At 48.2% G+C, this 20,140-nt stretch overlaps 1 long non-coding RNA gene across 2 annotated transcripts; it reads right to left on the reverse strand.

The window, feature by feature from the left end:
- Nucleotides 1–7,731: 7,731 nt before the first annotated feature.
- Nucleotides 7,732–9,116, reverse strand: LOC128816917 (uncharacterized). Of its 2 annotated transcripts, none has more exons than XR_008440050.1 (3): nucleotides 8,932–9,116; nucleotides 7,945–8,030; nucleotides 7,732–7,841 (listed from the first exon to the last, which is right to left on the reverse strand). It is a non-coding gene; the product is annotated as an uncharacterized LOC128816917 (long non-coding RNA). The 2 variants fall into 2 exon arrangements; XR_008440051.1 differs by lacking the exon at nucleotides 8,932–9,116 and adding an exon at nucleotides 8,580–8,923.
- Between the last annotated feature and the right edge of the window lie 11,024 nt (nucleotides 9,117–20,140).

A 20,140-nucleotide genomic window follows, 5' to 3' on the forward strand; every position in this document is an offset into this window, starting at 1 on the left:
CTAAGAACCACCTCCAAACCGCTACATCAAGGAACTTCGGAAAATGAAAAGCCGCGCTGCCGGCACCGGGCGGAGCGCGGCTCCCGGCAGGAAAGCGGCTCCTGCGGCAGGCAGAGGCGGCGCCGCGCCGGGAGCCCCCCGCCCGCTCCCCCTGCCCGGCGGGGCCGGCACCGGGCCCAGGGGGCCCCGGCGGCGCCCGAGCCCCGCGCCCGGAGCGGACGGAGCGGCCGGCACCGGCCGGCACCGGCGCAGCGCCCGCGCCGCCTCTCCCGCCCGCCGGCCCGGCAAAGCTCCCCGCGGCTCCGCACGCCTCGCTCCGGCGCGGCTCCGGCAGTCCCGCGCCAGCCCGGCCGCGCCCAAGTCCCCTTCCACCTCGGCAGCTCCCCAGGCAACGCCAGCAGCTCCCGCGCCACAGCCTTGGCTGCCGGGCCAGGGGCAGAAGAAGCGCCCTCCAATGCAGCGGCACAGCCCGATTCCAACCCTTCAAACGCTGCGAGAGCTGCAGCCTCCTTCAATTCAGCCCCCGGAACTTACGCCACACTCAGGTGCTCGCCTCACTTCAACAAGGGCAAATAAATGTGTTCTCCCCTTCAACTTCATTTCCCATAAGAGCAGAAAAGAAGGGCTTGTCCTCAAAAGAAATCCCTCAAATTGTGGGAATCTTTAAAATCAGAGGGTCTTGGGAAAGCTGCAAAAGGCAGGCTTCAGAAACAGCAGAACTGCGATTAGAGCTAAGCAGTAGACATAAGATTTGTCAGCAGAAAACTGATATAAGAAGTAGAGGTTAACTACAAATAGAACAATGGGCTGTGTAATAACTCCCTAAGCCACAGAAAAGTGTATCTAGCGAGATATTAGGAAGTTCTAAGCTTAAGAATGGAGCCCTGTGCATTGTGTTTTAAGGCTTACAAGCCGGTATTGCATTCGAAATAAGCGAGCATTGTTTTAACCAAAGGTACGTGTGCTTACAGTGGTTGGATAGAACGGGTGTCAATATGCTTTTGCTTCGTGTGATTGGTCAAAAATCTTAACGTTAGGATTTATATTAAAGTTCTTTGTCTGCTGCCGGGGATGTGAGCTGCTGGCATCTTCCCATTGCCATAACCATGGCATGAGAGTGATGCGAGAAAATAAAACAGCTCGAGACGCCTTCCTCAGCAGTCCCGTCCCGTTCGTGATTTGTACATAGACTCCCGGCCGGCGACACAAATGATGGGAAAGGGGGATTTTTACCTCAATCCAAACCCTTCACAAGGAGGGACAACAGGGCTGCCCCCTCCGTTTAAATCTTAGGGTGGTGAAAATGGAGGGGGGGGGTTACCCTCAAATCAAACCCAGCATACAACAGCAGTATTTTTCCCCTTCCATTTAAAACAGAACACAGGGATTCCCTGGGATACCCCTAACATCCTGGAAAAGGCAGGTTTTCCTTCAGTCAAGATCCTCAAATACAACAAGAGAAGGGGGATCTCCCCAGCTCAAACACAGATAACAATGGAAGAGGAGTTGCTTCCCCCACTTGGAATTTCTTTTGTCCTCAAAATCCTTTTTTTTTTTTTTTTTTCTGGGAGCACCGGGGAGCGATTGGCAAGATGAAATTTAATAGGGAAAGGAGAAATGTCCCCGCTACAAACGCACACGGGCTCACCTGTTTGGCTGCCGCTACCCAGCACAAAGGTTTGTCCCTCGGCACCTCCCTTAAGCAATGCTCCAGGTATCCAAGTGCGTATCCAGGTGATCCCGTAGACCCTGTCCGATGCTCTCACCGTGCTTCCAAGGACAGCCCCGGGAGCCCCCCATAAACGCCTCTTCTCCAGCAGCTCCATGCAAAAGTCAGCTGAGGCAAACCCCCTAAAACAGCCAGCCCCGCCTCATCCTCACAGCTCATACCTGGGGATGCTCTGGCTTTCTTCCCAAATGAATTTAGAGACAAATTCCTATTTTTACCAATACCTACAAAAACGAAGCACTTGACAGGATGTAGTATTCTACACACCCCCCTCCCTGTGCATTTTGGGGCAGCTTTGGGTCCCTCTGGGGGAGGGCACCCGGCATGACCCCCCTCATTCGCCACCCACCTGCTCCTCCACCGCAGCGTGCCTCCCCCTCCTAGGGACCTTAGGGTGCCCCAAATGACACCAGAGCCCCGAGTCTTCACCCCTTTTTCCTGGCCCCCAAAGAAGGCACAGAACGAGTCTAACTGCCCTGGACAGCAGCCCAGCACTTGCTTCCATCCCTTTCCACATGTACATCCCCCCCGAAAGGGACTCTGCCGCAACAAGAAAGGGGGGCAGCCGCCAGAAGGGTCGAAGCTCCTGCCCAGCCTCGCTGTCACGGGCGAGGGGCAGAGAGAGGGAGCGGCAGAGACGGCGGGGACGCGGCACGGACGGCACGGCACCGAGCGGGGGCCGCTCTCAGCGCGATGCCGGCAAAGCCGCAGGTCCGGCGGGGCCGGGCGGGGTTTGACCGGCACGGGGGGATCCGCCGAGAGCCTCCGGCCCCGTGCGGGGACTCCCGCAAGGGCCCGGGGCCGCCGGGCTCCGGCCCTCTGGGCTTTATTCTCCGGCGCCCCCGGCCCCGCGGCTGCGGGGAAAGAAGGAACGGGGCGACGGCAAGAGAGGAGGGACAGCAGGGCATGAGAAAGGGTAGGGAGGGAGGGAGGTCGGGCGGTGGAGGAAAGCGGGAGGGCAAGGGAAAGGCCGGGAGCGGGGAAGAGGGACGGTGCAGAGAGGAGGGAAAAGAGGGGGAATAGAACGGAGGAGCGGGATAGGGACAGAGCAGGAAGGAGTGGGGGGGGGGGGCGGGGGTCGGATTTGGGAGGGAGAGGAGGGGAGGGTCTGCGGACAAAGAACAGGAATACGGGGAGGAAGGAAGGGTAGAGGGGGGGACGGGAGGGGAGAACGAAAAGGGAGAGAAAGGGGTCGGCTTTGGGGAGAGAGGGAACTAAGGGATAGAGAGAGAAAGAAGGGGAGTACGGGAAGAAGAAAGGAAGGAGAGGTAGAGAGAAGGACAGGAGGGGGAGCCTCAGAGAGCGCCGGCTCCACCCCGAGCCCGCCCCGGCGGCCCGCCCTGCTCGGGATGCTGCGCTCGGCGGAGCTCGGCTCGGTTCGGCCCCACTCGGCTCCTCGCCTACACTCGGGCTGTTCTCCGCTAGACTCGGCTGGATTCGCCTCTTCGGCTCCGCTCGGCTCCGCTCGGCTCCCCGCTGGAGCGCGCCTCCCGCGCACGCGCACAGCTCGCCGCTCTCCTGCCGCCGAGCCCCGCGCCCGGCCCGGCCGGCGCACGGAAACCCCCGCGCCACATCAGACCCAGCAGTTTCTGCGCTAAAGCCTTTCTGTCCTAGAAGGAGATAAACTTCTCTACCTCCTTCGTCTCCTCAGTTTTCTTCTTTGATTTCAAAATCAGAGTTACAAAAACCTACTGAAGTACACGACTTAGTAAGTAGTCAATAATGTAGTCCCGTCAATTTCATAACCTAAAGAACACGTTATACTTATGTTTCCACAATTAAAAAAAAAAAAAAAAATCACACAAGAGTCCGACTCACTGTGTCAAGCCTTATTTAAAACACACAAAAAACCCCAAAAGAAATAGGTCCACAACCAAAACAAAACATACAAGTAACACTAAAATCACACATCCAAATACACTCTGTTTATCAGTCACCAATCCGAAAAATCTGTTTTCTACGTATCTCATTTGTATACCTCCTCACAACTAACCTTATCCTTTACAAACACTAAATTGCAAATCAAAAAACTTACACATAACATAAACTCTTAAAATAACATTTATACACTCATACCCCAAATTACAGGTAAACCACCAAAAGTAAAATTACTCAAATCATTACAAACAAATACTTGTACAATATTTAGTTACAAATCAACCCCCAAACCACACAAAACCACAAAGAAGTTACCTCAAAACATCAAACCTACAATTTAAAACCATTAACCCTACTAAGACCAAACATAAGAATAATACATCAAAAAACAAAACCAAAAAAAAAAAACCAAAACAAAACAAAAAAAACCACAAAAAAAAACCCAAAAAAAACCACACCCAAAAATACCCAGTCACTCTAACACAAATTTACTTCTCAGTATCAAAATAGTACCACCTTTTAACAACCTTATTCTATTATTTCTACATCTCTTTTAACACCTAAAATAACTACAACTCACACTTGAACCACATCAAATGAACTTACTTATTAACTAACCAAATGAAAGAATAACACACCTATAACTTTAAATAAATTACTGCCAAATATAACTATCTTTAAACATACTACCTTACAAAATAAAACAACTGTTAATTTATTATTCACACACAATCATTAATATAAAACATTTTAAAAAAATATATAAATTGATGAAATCACAAGAAATCAATTTAAAAAACAGTACTAATTTTTTCAATTAATCAATTACACATAAAAAAACCCTAAATAATCTTTTCAATAATTAAAACATCACATTAAATAACTTAAGTCATTATTAAAAACTAAAATACTCATCCTATTAATAATTATTACTTTATACCTCCCCTACCTATTTAAATTTTTACATAGAACTCTACAAAAATCCTTAACAAGTATATTTATAACTTAAATTTTAAAACATATATAGATAAACATACTTAACGAATAATCTACACACCAAACAACTAAACTAACAACAAAAAAAACCCTAAAAAAATACTAATATATTCATAACACAAAAACCCAAAATCATTAACATAAAAACCCATATAAACACATGAAAATACCTACAATTAAAAAAGACGTACCTTAATGAACAATATTCACACCTTAATAATTCATTATAAACTCTTACCAATTAATGATTAATTACTTGATACCAATAAAATACAAGAAACTGTTACTTTAGCCAATAAATATAATAAACTATTATAACTAATAACTTACAATCACACTTTATTACAAATATAAAACAGTAAAGCAACATATCATAAAAAATCCCATTATTATCACTACACAGATATACATATATCTATCTACAGATAGATAGATCATATATCCATCTCAACAGCAGCATCTGGGATTGATTCCTGTTTTCTCTCGTCTCCTAAATTTATTAGCCATAGAGGATGGAGTAAGGAAATAATTTTATTTATCACCTTGTTCTCCAGAAACCTGAAAAACAAAACAAAACAAGACAAAAAGAAAAAAAAAAAAAAAAAGAAAACCACATTTGAAAGGCAGATCCTCACCAGCAGCTGGTCCATCTCCTACGGGGGACCATATTCTAGGGCACTTTTGGTACACTTGCCTGAACCTGTCAGGGCACTCTGTGCCTGCAGAAGAGATTTTTTTTGTCAGGGAGAGGCAAGGGGAGGAGAAATAACGTTCGAGACAGCTCAAATCCATTACTGTGCCACTTCCTGCGCAGCAGGTCCTGGGACAGGATGGGAACTGAGGGTGCTTGAAATTTAAAAGCTAAAGACACCAGCACAAGGTGTCCTTTTGCTTTGTCAAGGAAGTGATTCCCAAATCACACAGCCCCCCCACCATCGTCCCTCCTACCACCACCTGAAAGCCTCTTGATTCTCTTCTCAAAAACACAAGGGACACCTCAGAGTTCAGCAAGTTCTGCCAGTGCAGCCCTCGGTGCCCCTGTCTCCAGGTCTGTCCCCCTTGCTTTCATCCTCAGCCACATCATTCTTCTACTGTGGACAGGAAATTGTTCCCATTTCTCCTGTACTTCTCTGGTTACCTTTTCTCTAAGCCGTGCAGGACCCCCGAGAGGAGGCTGTGATCCTCTATCAGCTCATGGGCAGCTCTAGAGGTGACACGGGCAGCACTCTGTCATATCTCCAGAATACAACTCTGAAACAGAAAATGCAACTTGTTCTTTTACAGCCAAGATCTAATTATCTAACTTAAAATGAGCAATTTGGCTGGTATCTGATCAACTCCCAGGTAAAATGAACACCGCCTGTTCTCAGCAACTCCAGAGAAGGAAAGACATTCTCCCTTCAACACTTCACACCACAGGTGCTGCTCTTACAAGAAGTATTCAGGTAGCAAGACAATTTTCTCTTTTTGTCCGGGGTTTTGATACTTGAAATCCTCAGGGTGGATGCTCCCAAACCTGAGAGCTCCCGGCAGGCGAGGTTCCCTCCTGCCAAAGCACTGTTCAGGTGACAAATGTGCTGGCTGGGGAAATAGAGACCCCAAAAAGAAAAGGCCCCGACTGCAGGAGCAAAACCACGGCACCCACGTGAGGCTCCATGATGGCAGGAACCTGTCCCAGTTTCAGGGGATAAGGATGGGACAGGTTTAGACACAAGCAAAATTATTTCCCCCTCCACACATGCACAAAACCAACAAGGAACAGATTTTCAAGAGGACCAAGGCAGAATCAGCTATTCCTTTCTGTTTTGTACTTGAGATCTTGAGGCCATACAAGCTTTTGTGGTTTGGGGTATTTGGGAACTGTTCTTTTTAAATTCTTACCTGGGAGCCCTCGCCACAAAAAGGACTGCTGAGAAAGGAAAAAATGACCCGGAAAATCCTCTGGTAGACATAAAGCTCACAGCAATGTTTGTCACGCAGCCCTTCCCTAAGAAATCTGAGGATCCACTCGCGCTCTGTTTTGTACGGGAAGCCACAAAGAAAAACACCGCTGTCAGACATTCCGACATTTCCAAAGGATACCTGCTCCTAAGAGCACAAAACCCCGGTTCCCTCCGAGTGCCAGCTCAGGGCTTACCACAGCTTGTTCTGGACTTCTCAATTTCCATTCCTACCAAATTTCATCCCTAACATCCATTGGGAACAGTCAGTCTGCAGCCATGCAGTGGAAATGGAATTTTAGAAGTTGGTGTTTCTAAAACGCTTCAGTTGAACTCAAAGTTACTAATCTAAACTCAAAGAGGAATTGTAGCTAGCCAGGGCAGAACGTTCTTTTCTTGTGCTCACAGAGCATACGCAGCACAACTCATTGTGCGTTGGTGTCAAGAAAACAACAAAGACCCCACGGAAATAACATTTTGAATTCCTATATGAAACATAAGAAAGACGCTTCTAATTAACTACCTGTGGGAGAATGAGGTTTCGTCGTATTTTTACGGCTGTTTTTAACACATTTCTGAAGAATTACTGGGTACCTAAAATGGGACTCTCACCTCAAAATCAAAACTGTAGAAAAGCTGGAGAAAACCCGGTACCTTCCTCAGGTCCAAATACTGGTGTGACAGAAGGAAGGTCTTTACCTTTATGTACACGTGCTCCTCTGTAAAGAGAAAAAGCTGGCATGGTGGAGGAGGACAGCGCTCCCAATCCACAAGCACGGACGACAATTCGTGGAAGCTGCAGTCAGTGAGCGTGCAGCGCTCCGAGCTGGGAGAACAGCCCGGCAACTGCAGAAGGCCTTTGCTCTGAGGCGCGTTCCCATTGCTGCCCACCCTCCCCTTCTCTTGCCCAGGAGGAAAAGCTCAGGCAAGAGCGCACGAGCACAGAGCAGGTGAGGGGATCAACGCTCCCCAGGGCTCTGTTTTTCACCCCAGCAGTGACACGCGCAGCACGTTCCAGTACCTGGCTTCAGGATCTGCTGTGCCACATGAGCCACGCAGAGGGTGAGGGAGAAGGTGAACCTGAGGCTTGGCTGCCTGATTCCGTTCTGCACGGCATCCAAGAGATACAGCAACGGCAAGGGCCCCGGGAGAGAAGCCTGAAGCACAGCCCAAATGAACACAGCAGGAGCACAAAGACATCGATCAGCTTCCGGGACATTTCACGGGTCACACAGGTAAGAGCCCCAGTTCAGCAAATCTGAGGTTTTGGCGACGTCAGGATCAAAACACCCAGAAACCTGTGAGAAAGAAACCGAACTGCAGCCGGCTAAAAGCCGTCCCTGCCGACAACTCCTTCAAACAACTTGTTCACGAGGAGGCAGGGATTGATTCAATACTCACCAGCCCATCTGGCCAAGGTCAGAGCTCTCTGCCCACCCAGGACACGGCAGCCAGCAGGGACCCATCTCCCACTCTCCTGCATGGACCTGTGAAGCCAGGGAGAAGTTTACAGAGCAGCAACAGACAGAGGATGCTCTCTGCTTCCGTACGCTCTCTGATCCATCATTCCCAAGGAAAGTCCCCACGGATCGGAAGCAACCACCTCTCATTTCTCCTCCACAATCATCACTGCTTGCCTTTCTGTGCAAGCGTTTCCTCCCTGTGCCCGTCCCCAGAGCACCTTTAGTCCATCTTTTCCTCCCAACCGCAGCTCTCCAGCACAAATGCCCCTTCTCACACACACAAAGCAAACACTCATCTGCCTCAGCTTTTGGCCTAGAAAGTAAAAACCTCAGTGCATCTGGCTACGTGATTAAAACACAGAGATGCATGGGTGGTCATAGATGGAAAGCTTTTCAGGAGAGAAAAGAGCTGATTCGATAGCACACTTCCATACAGCTTCAGAAAAATCAGAATCCATAGCAACTCCTAAGACCCCTGCTGAGGAACCCAGCCCTCCTGGGGACACCCAATGCAGCAGCCACGGGAAAAGGATGAGAGAAGCCAAGCTTGGAGTGAAAAAAAAAAAAAATTACATCAATGCAGCAGCCTGTCAAAAGCCTTCACACAGCAATAGTGGAAACCAGTCCCATTTGCTCCGTCCCTGCTTTTTGGGATGACACAAACAGGAAATGAAAACACGTGCAACACAAGGCACACCTATAGGGTGTACCAGGTGCTCCTTTTGGCAGCGTGGATGACAAAGGTCTCTCTGCGCACTTACAGGCAGCCCGGTTTCAATCCATCCTTAGCCCAAGCATTCCTCGCCTCCCATTCGCCAGCGCTCTGCGCTGGCCTTTGGAGCGCTGGCCCCGTCCTCCCGCAGCAGTGCGGCACCGGAACACAGCGAGGCAAAGCGTGCCGGAGCCGCCCGTGCTGTCAGCGTACCTGTCAGCTCCCGGCGGTGGGCAACTCCGGCCCTGCGGGCAAGGGGGAGACGGCTCGGGCACCTCCAGCGGCTGCTCTGCCCCGATGCTTTCGTGTTCTCCTGCATTTCCCTGCACCGGAGGGGGGCCGGGAGGGGGGCGGTTTGTGTGAGCATGGAGACGGCGGGGAAGCACGGGGAGGCGGCGGGAACGCGGCGGGACGAGGACGACTCGCTTGACCTTCCAAAGATGGCGGCAGGAAGGGTGGGGAAACCCAGGGCCCCCTCCGCCGCCTGCGCGCCGCCCCGGCGGGATTTTCCGGCACGCCGTCGTTTCCAGCGTCTAGAGAGGGACGCGCGCGGGGGTCGGGAAAGGGCAGTGCAGCCCTGTTCCGACGCCGCCCGCCCGCCGCCCCCGGCCCGTGAGCGCTGCGACTGCGCCTCCACCTCCCGCCGAAATCGGCCCCGCCGGGCCGCCCTCGCCTCTGCCGTTCTTCTCAGTCATCGGGTCCCTTTGCTCTCCCGAATTTCCTTCACCCCTCCCCTTTATTTACAGACACCGCCCCGCTCGCCGCTCGCTCCTCCTCGCCCTTCCCACGCTCGGCAGCCGTCCTTCCCCCCTCAGCCGGCACCCAGCGGCGAGGGGCAGGGCGCTGGCCGGGGGAGGCTGCAGTACCGCTCTCTGTCCACAAGGCGGCAGCACCGCCGCCGGCCACAGCCGGGGGCTGCCGCTCGCCCGGAGGGAAGGGAGGCAGAAAAGAACAGGGGCGATCCCCTTGGAAAAATCCTGAAAAATAAATGGCCCAAAAACACCCGCACACAAACTAAAACACACTGCCTCTAACCCAATAAACCCCCTCCAAAATCCTTTTCTTTTAAACTCTCTATAACTGTCTTTTATATTTATACTTTTCACATTCACATTTATCATGTATATTGATGCATAATGTTATTTCAATTCTATATTAAATCTCTTCCTATTATTTATATTTTATCTTTTTATATATTTAGAGCTATATATTATACATTTCTATATTTATATTCCAAAAATACTTCTATTATTTAAAATAAAAGCCCTGCCTGTAACTGAATTCTATCTCTATGATATTAATGCTAACTGTCTCTTATTTAAAAGAAAAATGCTATTTTTATGTATTTATATTTTATCTTTTTATATATCTGGATATATTTAATATACATTTCTATACTTCCCAGGAAAAAGGGCCGCTCTCTGTCTCCAGGGGCCCGTGGCCCTGAGTGGCCGGCTGCCTCCAAAAAATCCAAACAACGAAGCATATGTCCCAGACCCAAGCTGCCCCCACCTCAAACCTGTGCTGCCCTGACAGTCCCAAGGGAACCCACAAACTGACATCAGGAACCTGGGCTGCTGAGTTTGCTTTCACAAGGTTGATATCTCTAATTTGTGACTAGGGCCTGGCACTCCCCCTGGGATGTCAGGCCCCGAGTGTCCTTTTGCCTCCTCCATTTCCAAACGGTGCATGATTTCTCCGAGACCAAATCTGCCACCCCTAAGTACTCAGGGGATTTTTTTGGTGCCGAATGCCTCTTGGAAACTGACAGTTTGAAGCTTGGCGCTTGATTTTTTCTGCGCTGTATTTCTCCTCGAGAAAGCTGCCAGCATGTAACCCTTACCACAACCACTTCGCTGGGCCCAGAAATCACAACCTTCAGACCAGCAGCGTGGGACCCTGCCCACTGCCCCTCCACTGGCATCTTTCCAAAGCATTGCACTACATTCCAGTAATACTCTGCATTTCCAGCGGGCATCTTGTCTGACCCTCATCCTGACCCTAAAAATGCACTAAGGAATTCTAAATCAGCCCTTAGGAAGGTGTAACAACACCCTAAAAGACACCAGAAATGTCCTAAAAAGCCTTCAAAAATCCCCTAAATATTCCTAATAGCCCTGCAAAAAAACTCAAGGAAACCTGCTCAGCCTCCAAACCTTTCCTGTTGCTCTCTAGCCCACAGATGTCATCCCTACCTTTCTCCAGGGGGTCCTGTTGTCCTCTGAGGGTTCTGTCGTTGTCCTGGTGTGAGGGTCACTGCCTTGTCCTAGCGGGAGCGTTCCGGTGTGCTCTCGCTGTTAGGGTTGCTGTGTGGTGCTGCTGCTGGCAGGGCTGAAAAGGGAAAAGGCTCTTGTTAGGGGGGCTGCTTAGGCTGAGGTTAGGGCTGGGGGGAGAGGTGGTGCTCCTGTACCCTAACTTGCCTCCTAAGCTGTACCCTGTAGCCCTGATCTCCACTGCACTGTCCAGCCCTCAAGCCCTCGCCCTTTACCCCTCAACCTCTCCCTCTGCCCCCCAGCCCTCAGGCTCTGTGTGTCACCCTCGAGCCCCCCCTTTGCCCCTCAAGCCCCCTCTCAGCTGCCCCTCAGCTCCTGTGCGTCACCCTTAATCCCTCTCCTTTGCCCCTCAGCCCCCAGCTTCTCTGAGGCACCCTCCAGCTGTCCCTGCCCCGCTCAGCATCTGTCACCCACTGTCCCCTTTCCCCGTGCCTCCCTCAGCTCCCAGCCTCTGTCACCCTCAAGCCTCCACAGCGCCCCTCAAGCTGCCCCTCAGCCTCTATGTGCCGTGCCATGAAAAGACCCAAAAAAACATAAAAATTCCCTAAAAACCCCTCATCTTCAAAATGTCCTAAAAGCCCCACAAAAACATAACAATAGCCTCAGAATACCCTTAAAATACTATAAAAATACCCTACTTTTAAAAAAACCCTAAAACACAGCTAAATGTCCCTAAAGAACCTTTAAACAAATCCCTCAATATTCCTAAAAGAGCTCTAAAAATACCAAAAAAATCCTTAAAATGCCCTGATAAGACCCTAAAAAAACCTAAAAGTTGTCTCAAAAGACCTAAAAATACCCTAGCCCTAAGAGTCCTCCACATACCCTCAATAGTCCTAAAAAAGCCCCAAGAACACCCAAAAAAACCCCTAAAAATTCTATTTAGTACTAAGAAAGCCCTTAAAATACCCTAAAAAAAACTTTTAAAAGCCCTGAAAAAGCCCTAAAAGTATCCTAAATATTCACAGAAAATTCCTAACAAACTCCTGTGAAAAAAACCCTAAAATATCCTTTAAAAGCCATAAAAAAAACCCTTAAAAAGTGCTCAGTCCCCAACCTCTACCAGTCACTCTCTAGCCAGCAAACATCATCCCTACCTTTTCATTAGGGTCACTGCCTGCAGCTGCTGGGAGGGTTCTGGGGCTGTCCCAGCATTAGGGTCACTGCCTGCAGCTGCTGTTGAGGAACACTGGTGTTCTAGGGGTGCTGTTTAGGGTGAGCTTAGGGTTGGGGTGAGGGCTGCTGCTGTACCCTAACCCTTCCTGGTACCCCGTGCCCTGTCCTTTGTACCCCTAACCCTCAGGGTCAGCTCTCCACCTGTCAAGTCCCCCCCTTTTTGCCCCTCAGCCCGCAATGTCTGTGTGTCACCCCAAGCCCCCCGACACTGTCCTGTGGCCCCCTAACCTCCACCGTGCACTTTCCACCCTTGTAGGGGTGGTTTTAAGGGTGAGGTTAAGGGTGCTGTGAGGGCTGGTTCACCTGTCACCCTCAGGCATCCCTCACTTTGTCCCTCAGGACAGCCCCCGCCTCTCAGCCTCCTTGTGTCACCCTCAGGTTCCCACCGCAGCCTCTCAGCGTCTCTGTGCCACCCTGGAGCCCCCCTTTTTAACTCCTAAAGACCCCTTCTGCCTCTCAGCTGCCCCCATGTTCTGTGTCACCCTCCAGCCCCCTCCCCTCAGCCCCAGGTGCCTTTGTGACACCGCGCAGCCCACAGACGTCGTCCCTGCCTGTTTTCTTTGGGTGTTGTCCTGCTGCGAGGGCCGCACTATCCCCACGAGTCCGGGCTCCCATGTCCTGCTGCAGGGAGTCACACCTGGGGCATGGGAGGAGTGAGGGATGGGGCAGGGGCGGGATGGGGAGGGGTGAAGGGTGGAGAGAGACTGGGGAAGGGGTGGGCTGGAAGGACAAGTAGGGGTGAGGGGTGGAGACGGGGACAGAGCAGGGCAGGGGGGAAGAGGGACATTTGGAGGGGGCACCCCATATGTCACAGACCAAAGCTGCAGAAAAATGCAATTCTGGTTGCCGGGGCAATGCCAAACACCTGCTGCAAACTGGTATCAGGAACCTGGGGTAGTGAGTTTTGTTTCACAGGGAAATGGACAGGTGTTTGTGTTCAGGGTACTGTGGCCGTGAGTGTGCGGACACCTCCAAAAAATCCGAATGGTGAAGGATGTGTCCCAGACCCAACCTGCCCCCACCTGGAACTTGTGGTGCCCTGACAGTCCCAAGGGCACCCTGCAAACTGACATCAGGAACCTGGGGTGGTGAGGTTTTTTTCCCATGGAAAAGAGCCAGTGTTCACGCCCTGCTTAGTTGGAGAGGACCATTAAAAGGGATGCTATGATGTTCTGTTCGGACGATGAACAACCTGGTCTCAAATTTGTGATAATTTAGAGGTGCCATTTTTGCCTTGGCTCTGCACTCCAGGGTCAGGAGTGCTGGGCAGAGGGTTTTCACCCATACTTAGGAGAGTCCAGCTTTTGACTTATACTTGAGGCAAACACCTGATTTATTGCTTGGTTAAAAAAAATTACCTCCCACAGTGTCTGGTGGGGCTGTGTGCTGATGAGGTTAGTGAGTCAAATCCAGGGTCTGGATTTGAAAGAGCTTGGTAAAGAGTAAGATTCATAAGTGTTGTAATTACACAGACTAGCGGTGGGATGATTAAGTTCTTCATCTTGGAAACAGAGCCAACCTGTTCGTGTCCAGCCAGCCCTACAGTAGCTGGGCGGTTGGTGATTGATGTAGTTGTGGTTCGCTTTTCTAATGATTTTTGGAAACCTGGTCCATCAGCTGAGGTTATTTGCACCTGTGGATCAGCATAATCAGTTTAGTGGTGGTAGTGGATTGTTAGTCCTATTTGATTGCTGTGCTGAACATATCACCCTGATCTCAGGGAGTGCAGGGAAAGGGAAAAAGGGGATGTGAGAATACTCAAAGCATCATTATGGATGCAAACATGCAGATAGTCTATGCAGTCTGTGATGTGAACGTGACTAAGGGATGCATGAAATTCCACCTAGTGTGGTAACTGCAGAGATCAGCCATGCCTAGGGAAGTCTGCCATTTCCCGTTGCACTCTGAAGTACCTTCTGTACCCACCATAACCCAGATTTTCTTTCCCCAATGTCCCTTTGACAGGTGCACTCACTGCAGGCAGCTGGAGCACTACTGGTGTGTAGGACCTGATGTGTGTTTGCAGCATGGGTTGTTGGATGCTATTTTGAATCCTACTGATGTGTTAGGATTTTAGCTTTTTTATTTTTCATATATTTGTAATCCTGCAGCCCGGAAGCTACAATGGTGTGAAACGCTGACACACCAGCTGCCAGCACCATTTACAACAGCAAGATTGGTCTCTTAGGTTAATAATGGATGTAGGACAAATGATGATGTTGAGCTGAAAGTGCTATTACTCTTTATTGAAACTTTGGAAACTATAAAGCTGGCAGCCAGTGGACAAGCCCTCAGTAACCTCTGCCATTGAACTAAAAGCTTTTGGAGGGGAACAGAAGTGCTATAAATCTTTTGGGTAACGTTTAACATTTGTCAGAGAAACACTTTGGACTTATTTTAATCTCTTCATTTTGGAAAGTTCATAATAACAAATAATGGGTGCCTTGAACCCGGCCAGTGAATCCCACACCTCTCTTGGCTCCAAATGGAAACTCGAAGTGGCCCTGTAATAGAAAGGGCAGCTCTGCTCATTGCTGCCTCTTGTGCACTGTGTGGTCTCCCAGCTGCTGCTAAATGGATACAATCCTTGCAGTGTTTACAGTTGCTGCATGTTACTGCAATGACACTGGAGCCTGCAAATGTTTTAACTTGATTCTTTTTTTTTTTTTTTGGAAAAAAAACTGTCCATTAATCTTTCTCAGTGCCTGGAAGAAAAGTAAAATATTTACGATGCGGATGTTATAGAGGAATATTTCTGCATTAACATTTCATTTGGGAGTGTTAAATCTGTCTCTCATGCTAAGTTAGGGATTGGGTTTATCAGGTGATTCATCCAGAGATGAATCTCATCCAAACACACATCTACCAGCGCCTCTTCTTCTGCCCAGATGCTCCCCTGCCATGAAATGAGTGTCCCATGCTCCGAGTGAAACAAATGCTGCGCCAAGGTGAATAACCTTATAAAGTATACTTTCAAGCTGTAAATTTTGCTACTCACCTAAATGAGAAGCAGTCTCAGATGGAAAAAGAAAAAGGGACTTTGTGCCATGCCATTGGCATGCCTGCTATTTTTGGCTGGGCTTATTCAGGCCGTGCTGATCTCCTTGATGAGAGGCTTTACTGGTAGGTAGATCAGTCACTACTGCACTAGAACAGATTCTCAAAGAGTTGCTAAACCTAATTTAAAATTAGTATGTCAGGAAAAAAGTGACCTTTTTAATTGTCACAGTGGTATCCAAATGGAAGATGTAGGGACAATTTTTATGACAGGGCATGAGGACAGTTACAAGCTGTGCCAGGGGAGGTTCAGGTTGCACATTGGGAAGAATGTCTTCACTGAAAGGGTTGTTAAGGGCACTGGACTGCCTGGGGAAGTGGTGGAGTCCCCATCCCTGGGGTTCCTGGAAGTGTCCGAGGAATGACTGGAGCTGGCACTCAGTGCTGTGGTCAGGTTAACAGAGTGGGAATCGGTCACAGGTTGGACTTGGAGGTCTTCTCTAGCCTTTATGGTTCTGTATATTTGTGTTTCCTGGGCTATCCCTGTCACTGTTCATCCCAGACCCCTTCTCAGGAGTGAAGGGAGCAGGCTGACATATGACCAATTAGAAAGGGACTGTTTTCCCAAGTCCAGGTATTACAGTGAGTTTTAGAAATACCTGTAACTGCTATAGATATAAAAAAAAAAAAAAAAGCCACCAAAGTCCTTCTGCAAACAGCAGAACACTATCCTGGGAAAAGCTGTTTGAGGACATAGCTTATAAATTCCACCTCACATTTCTGAGCACAGCGTGTGTCTGATCAGTCAGGGAGCTGCAAATGCACAGGCTTTTGGAGGAACTGGCACTGCCATATGCAAAACGTTGGAATATCCAGGCTGACTCTGGCTGTCTTCAGCATGCTTGGGGCAGTGATTTTCCCTCTCTCACCCACAATTAACCTTCCTGTGACTGCCACAACAGAGCAGGTTGCAAAGTGCTCTGAGAGCATCTGCTGAAAAGCATTGGATAAACACACTGTAGAAAGAGCACAAACTTAAACCTTAACCACCACCACTTCCCTGCTCCATGTTAATGTATATTTGGGGGAAGTGCATGTACAAATAAAAGCCAAACTATGATACTGAGGTGCATGCAGTTTGTTCTCCAGAGCAGAAATGTTTGAACAGTGGCTGGAAAGAAGAGTTTGAGAGCCTGCAGTGGGTTTGACCAGAGAAATGAGTCAATTACTGAAAATACTGATTGTCTCAGAGGTTCAGTGTTGCCAGCCAACCTGCACATATGGTACCAGTTTTATTGATACATGCATAAAACTAAACATGACACCTCTGTCAAACGAATCCCTGGGTACCATTTAACTACCGCTTACAGCAGCTGCTTTTAAAAGATTGCCTTTGGGCACAGCCCACCCAGGCAGAACAATATCATCATCTTAAGCACTTTCCAAGTTGCCAACAATTGGGAATTCTTGCCTTGTAGCAATATAATTATACAATAATAGTGGAAGTCAAATAAGAGGGCATTCAGCACCTGATTGTGCTCTCTGGCTCTGTCATGCCTTCACTGGTTTTACTGATATCTCCATGTACAATCACGTCTCTGGGCATTTGGTCTCCTTGAGTGTCTGTGTTGCTGGCTTGAGATTTGTTTGCTGGCTTGCAAGCAGAATATACTATGAATCACAATTTTGGGTTACTTGCAATCTTCTATATTACTGTTTAAATAAAAATTGATCACCTTTTTATAGACTATTCTTATCATGACAACAGGAGATGCATTTCTCACTGGGAGTGATAGAGTGAATTAAGGATGTGTATTCCTTTTCAATAATGAGCAAAGTGATGGCACTTTGTAAGTGCAAGAAACTTCTTCCCATACTGAGGATGCAGTCAGTTTTCTTTTTTCTGACTTCTCCTCATGCTTCTGCTTTCTACTTGTTAGTCAGCACACAGGAACAAGTGCCAGCAGGGAGTAATAGCAGAAAATGTAGGTTTCTTTTTGGCAAGGATATTTTTGTACCAGATCTCATCTAGGATAGGGCAACACACTTCAGCCCTCACTGCTCCATAGCTGAGAAGGGTAAGATGGGTAGGGGATAGAGCTATTTACTGTCCAGTTCATAGCTGCACTGTCACACAGCTGGGTGGCTGGAGACTGCTGTGTGTGCTGACCACAGGGACCAGCTGCCTGGGTTTCCATTTCTGAGCTTTGTGCATTCCTGTAACTGGAGGATGTGGGAGAGGCAGGGGGAGAGTATCTAGCCACGTCTGTCTTCCAGAAGTGACCTGTTAAATTAATAACCTGTTTCATCTCTATACATCCAATGCCTATCCCTCCATCTAATCTCTCCACCTCTTTGGGTAAATCATCCTTCTGTTAGAACTGCAGCATTCTTCCCAGGGAAAGGGTGAGTAGTGATGAGTGGTAAACTGAAAGCAGAAAATAGATCACTTATGATATGGCTATTAATACATTTGCTATTAATAAGTCAGACATTCCCTAGAAGTCCCTTAAACTTTACCTCCTGACATTACAAGCTTGATAGCAATTCAGGCTGTTTATGGTTCCTATTAAATGAATCTGCTTCTCAACACCAATTTTGAGCTAATGGAAGGTCATCCATATGATGGAAATTCTACTGTCTTAGATCCTGACTCCTCAGCATGCATCTCACTAGAAGATCAGGGCTTACCCTGCAGGAGATTTATATGCACCCAAGAGCTTTAAGAGCATAAATCCTGTTGACTGATCAGCAGAAACTCCACAATGTGCTAACACCTTCAGCAGAAAACAACAACCTCCCCCACATCTGCAGGCAGAGAGCTCATTTTAAAGGAGCTTGTGGCCATAAATCCGCCAAATACTTTTGAAAATCTTTTCCAGAACAGACAAAACAGGTTTGTGGGCTGCAGGGAGCAGATGTATCCTGTGCACATCAGAGATGTATTGCTGCATCATGACATCACAAAAATGCTTGAGCAGGCAGCTCTTCTCCCTTTTCTGGCATGGATGCAGCTTAATGATAGATTCTAAGTTTGTTGAACTACTGGAGTAAAACACACAATAGAGCCAAGGATATATAGCTTTGTAATTGCTTTTTCCCCGTTGACTTCTCTGCAAGGTCCTGTCTTTTATCCTCCACTTTCTCCTCTTGCTGTCCTGCCACAGCTGGTGAGAATGGGGCCAGGTTTATGAAGACATCACCTGCTCATGTCAAAAGTGACACATCCCAATGCAATCTAGGGCTCCCCGTGTTGTGAGCCTCTGATGACTATATTTATAATCCAGTCATGCTGAAAAACACAAACATAACTTCTGTATGACCTTCTCTATTAAACCACGAGGACTTATTTTCTGCTGGGATTTATAATACGTTGACAGATGCAGTATTTTGAATGGTGGCACTTCCCCTGTTGCTCCCCATATTATTTCTACAGCTAGGTTATGCATTTCAAATCTCTCAGCTTCAGCAAGGTGTAAGAGCACCTTGCAAAGGTGCCTGCTGGTAGCCCTGTGTGGGATCTGTGTGGGAAGGGCAAAGGCAATGACTTGCAAGTGATGCCAGAGTAGTCTCTGAAGAATGAGTGTAAATGACTGCTTTATGATATGTTGTTAAGGTGGAGGTAATGAGAAAATCTCGCTAGCTCTCAAGCATTTCACCCTCACAGTCTCTGAGCACATCCAGGCTATGACCTCATCATCAATACCCCAGTTTATAGGATACAGAGGTTAACGCATCTGCTCAAGATCCTTCTGAAAGGTAACAAAAAGGGCAGGAATGAGATCCAGGTTTCATGACTCCTGCACCCCAGAAGCCTAATTCCTGCTCTTACCTTTTGCTTCTAAAATCAGGCACTTCCCATGAACTGTTTCTCTGTTTATGGAATTGTGTTCAGTGTTATCAGCAGAAACCCTTCAAAACACACTCACACAAGCCAAAGTGGATGTCTTTTGATCAGGTTTGTCCGCACCCACATAAATGACTGGTGGCAGAGGGTGGTGAAGAGCCCACCCTGACCCTTCTCTTTCTTGCACTGATGTGCATTTGGAAACTGGTGTGGGTAAATGCTGCTCTCTTAGTGCCAGTTGTAGCTATGTCTTCTTTTCAGGACTACTAAAGACCTCTTGATGTTGTGCTGGTACAGGTCAGACTAGACGCCAGCCTCTTCCTTGGTATAGCTGTTGTTCACCCTCTGGGGCCCAAGGTTGTGCAGACATGCAATGTTAATGAAGACCTCTGTCTATAAGAATAATCGCCATGCAAATGAGGCCTTGACCTGGTTTTCTTTGGACTAGAAGAAATCTCAACTTGAAAGTTTATCAGCTTTGCCCAATATCTGAGTGGGAGGAAGCCAGACTTTGTCTGGGAGATCACTTCTATATTTGAGCGTTGCCATCCTGCACTGTCCTGGGTGATCTCGTGTGAACTATGTTGTTTATTGTTTCTAGTAATTAGTCCCATTTTTGAAGCTGGTGAAGTCATCAGCTTCAATTTGAATGTGTTCCCTCTTGGTTCAGACCACACTCTTTTAGAAGCCATGCATAATATATGGGCTGGTTATACCCACTTCCAAAGAACAATTGAATCCGTGGCATTCCTTTGTAAGCTGTCTCATACATACACTAGCACCTCTAGTAGAGTAGGAGTCATGAAACCTTCTCCTGGTATAAACTGCTGTACCCAAGTTTGGCTGAGAAGCTATATTTGACCTTACAGCTTATGCTGTCATATGTTGAAACTGTGCAAATCAGGTAGGTAGTAGTGTTGCAGTGTTTTCTTGTGTCTGAGTATATTCAGCTACCACTAAACCTTATAGATAAGCCTGGCCTAGATTGCTGGTGCTGTTATGTCAGCAAAGAGCATGAAATGCCAGTCTTACCTAAGAGTGCCATGCTGGCAGGGCTCCTGGTGCAGGGGAGGGAATCTATCTGAGCTCTGTGCTGGGAACTCTGATTAGTGTATGCTTTGTCTGCTTC

The sequence above is a fragment of the Vidua macroura genome, chromosome 19 (genome assembly GCF_024509145.1).
Source record: "Vidua macroura isolate BioBank_ID:100142 chromosome 19, ASM2450914v1, whole genome shotgun sequence".
Classification (NCBI taxonomy): Eukaryota; Metazoa; Chordata; class Aves; order Passeriformes; family Viduidae; genus Vidua; species Vidua macroura.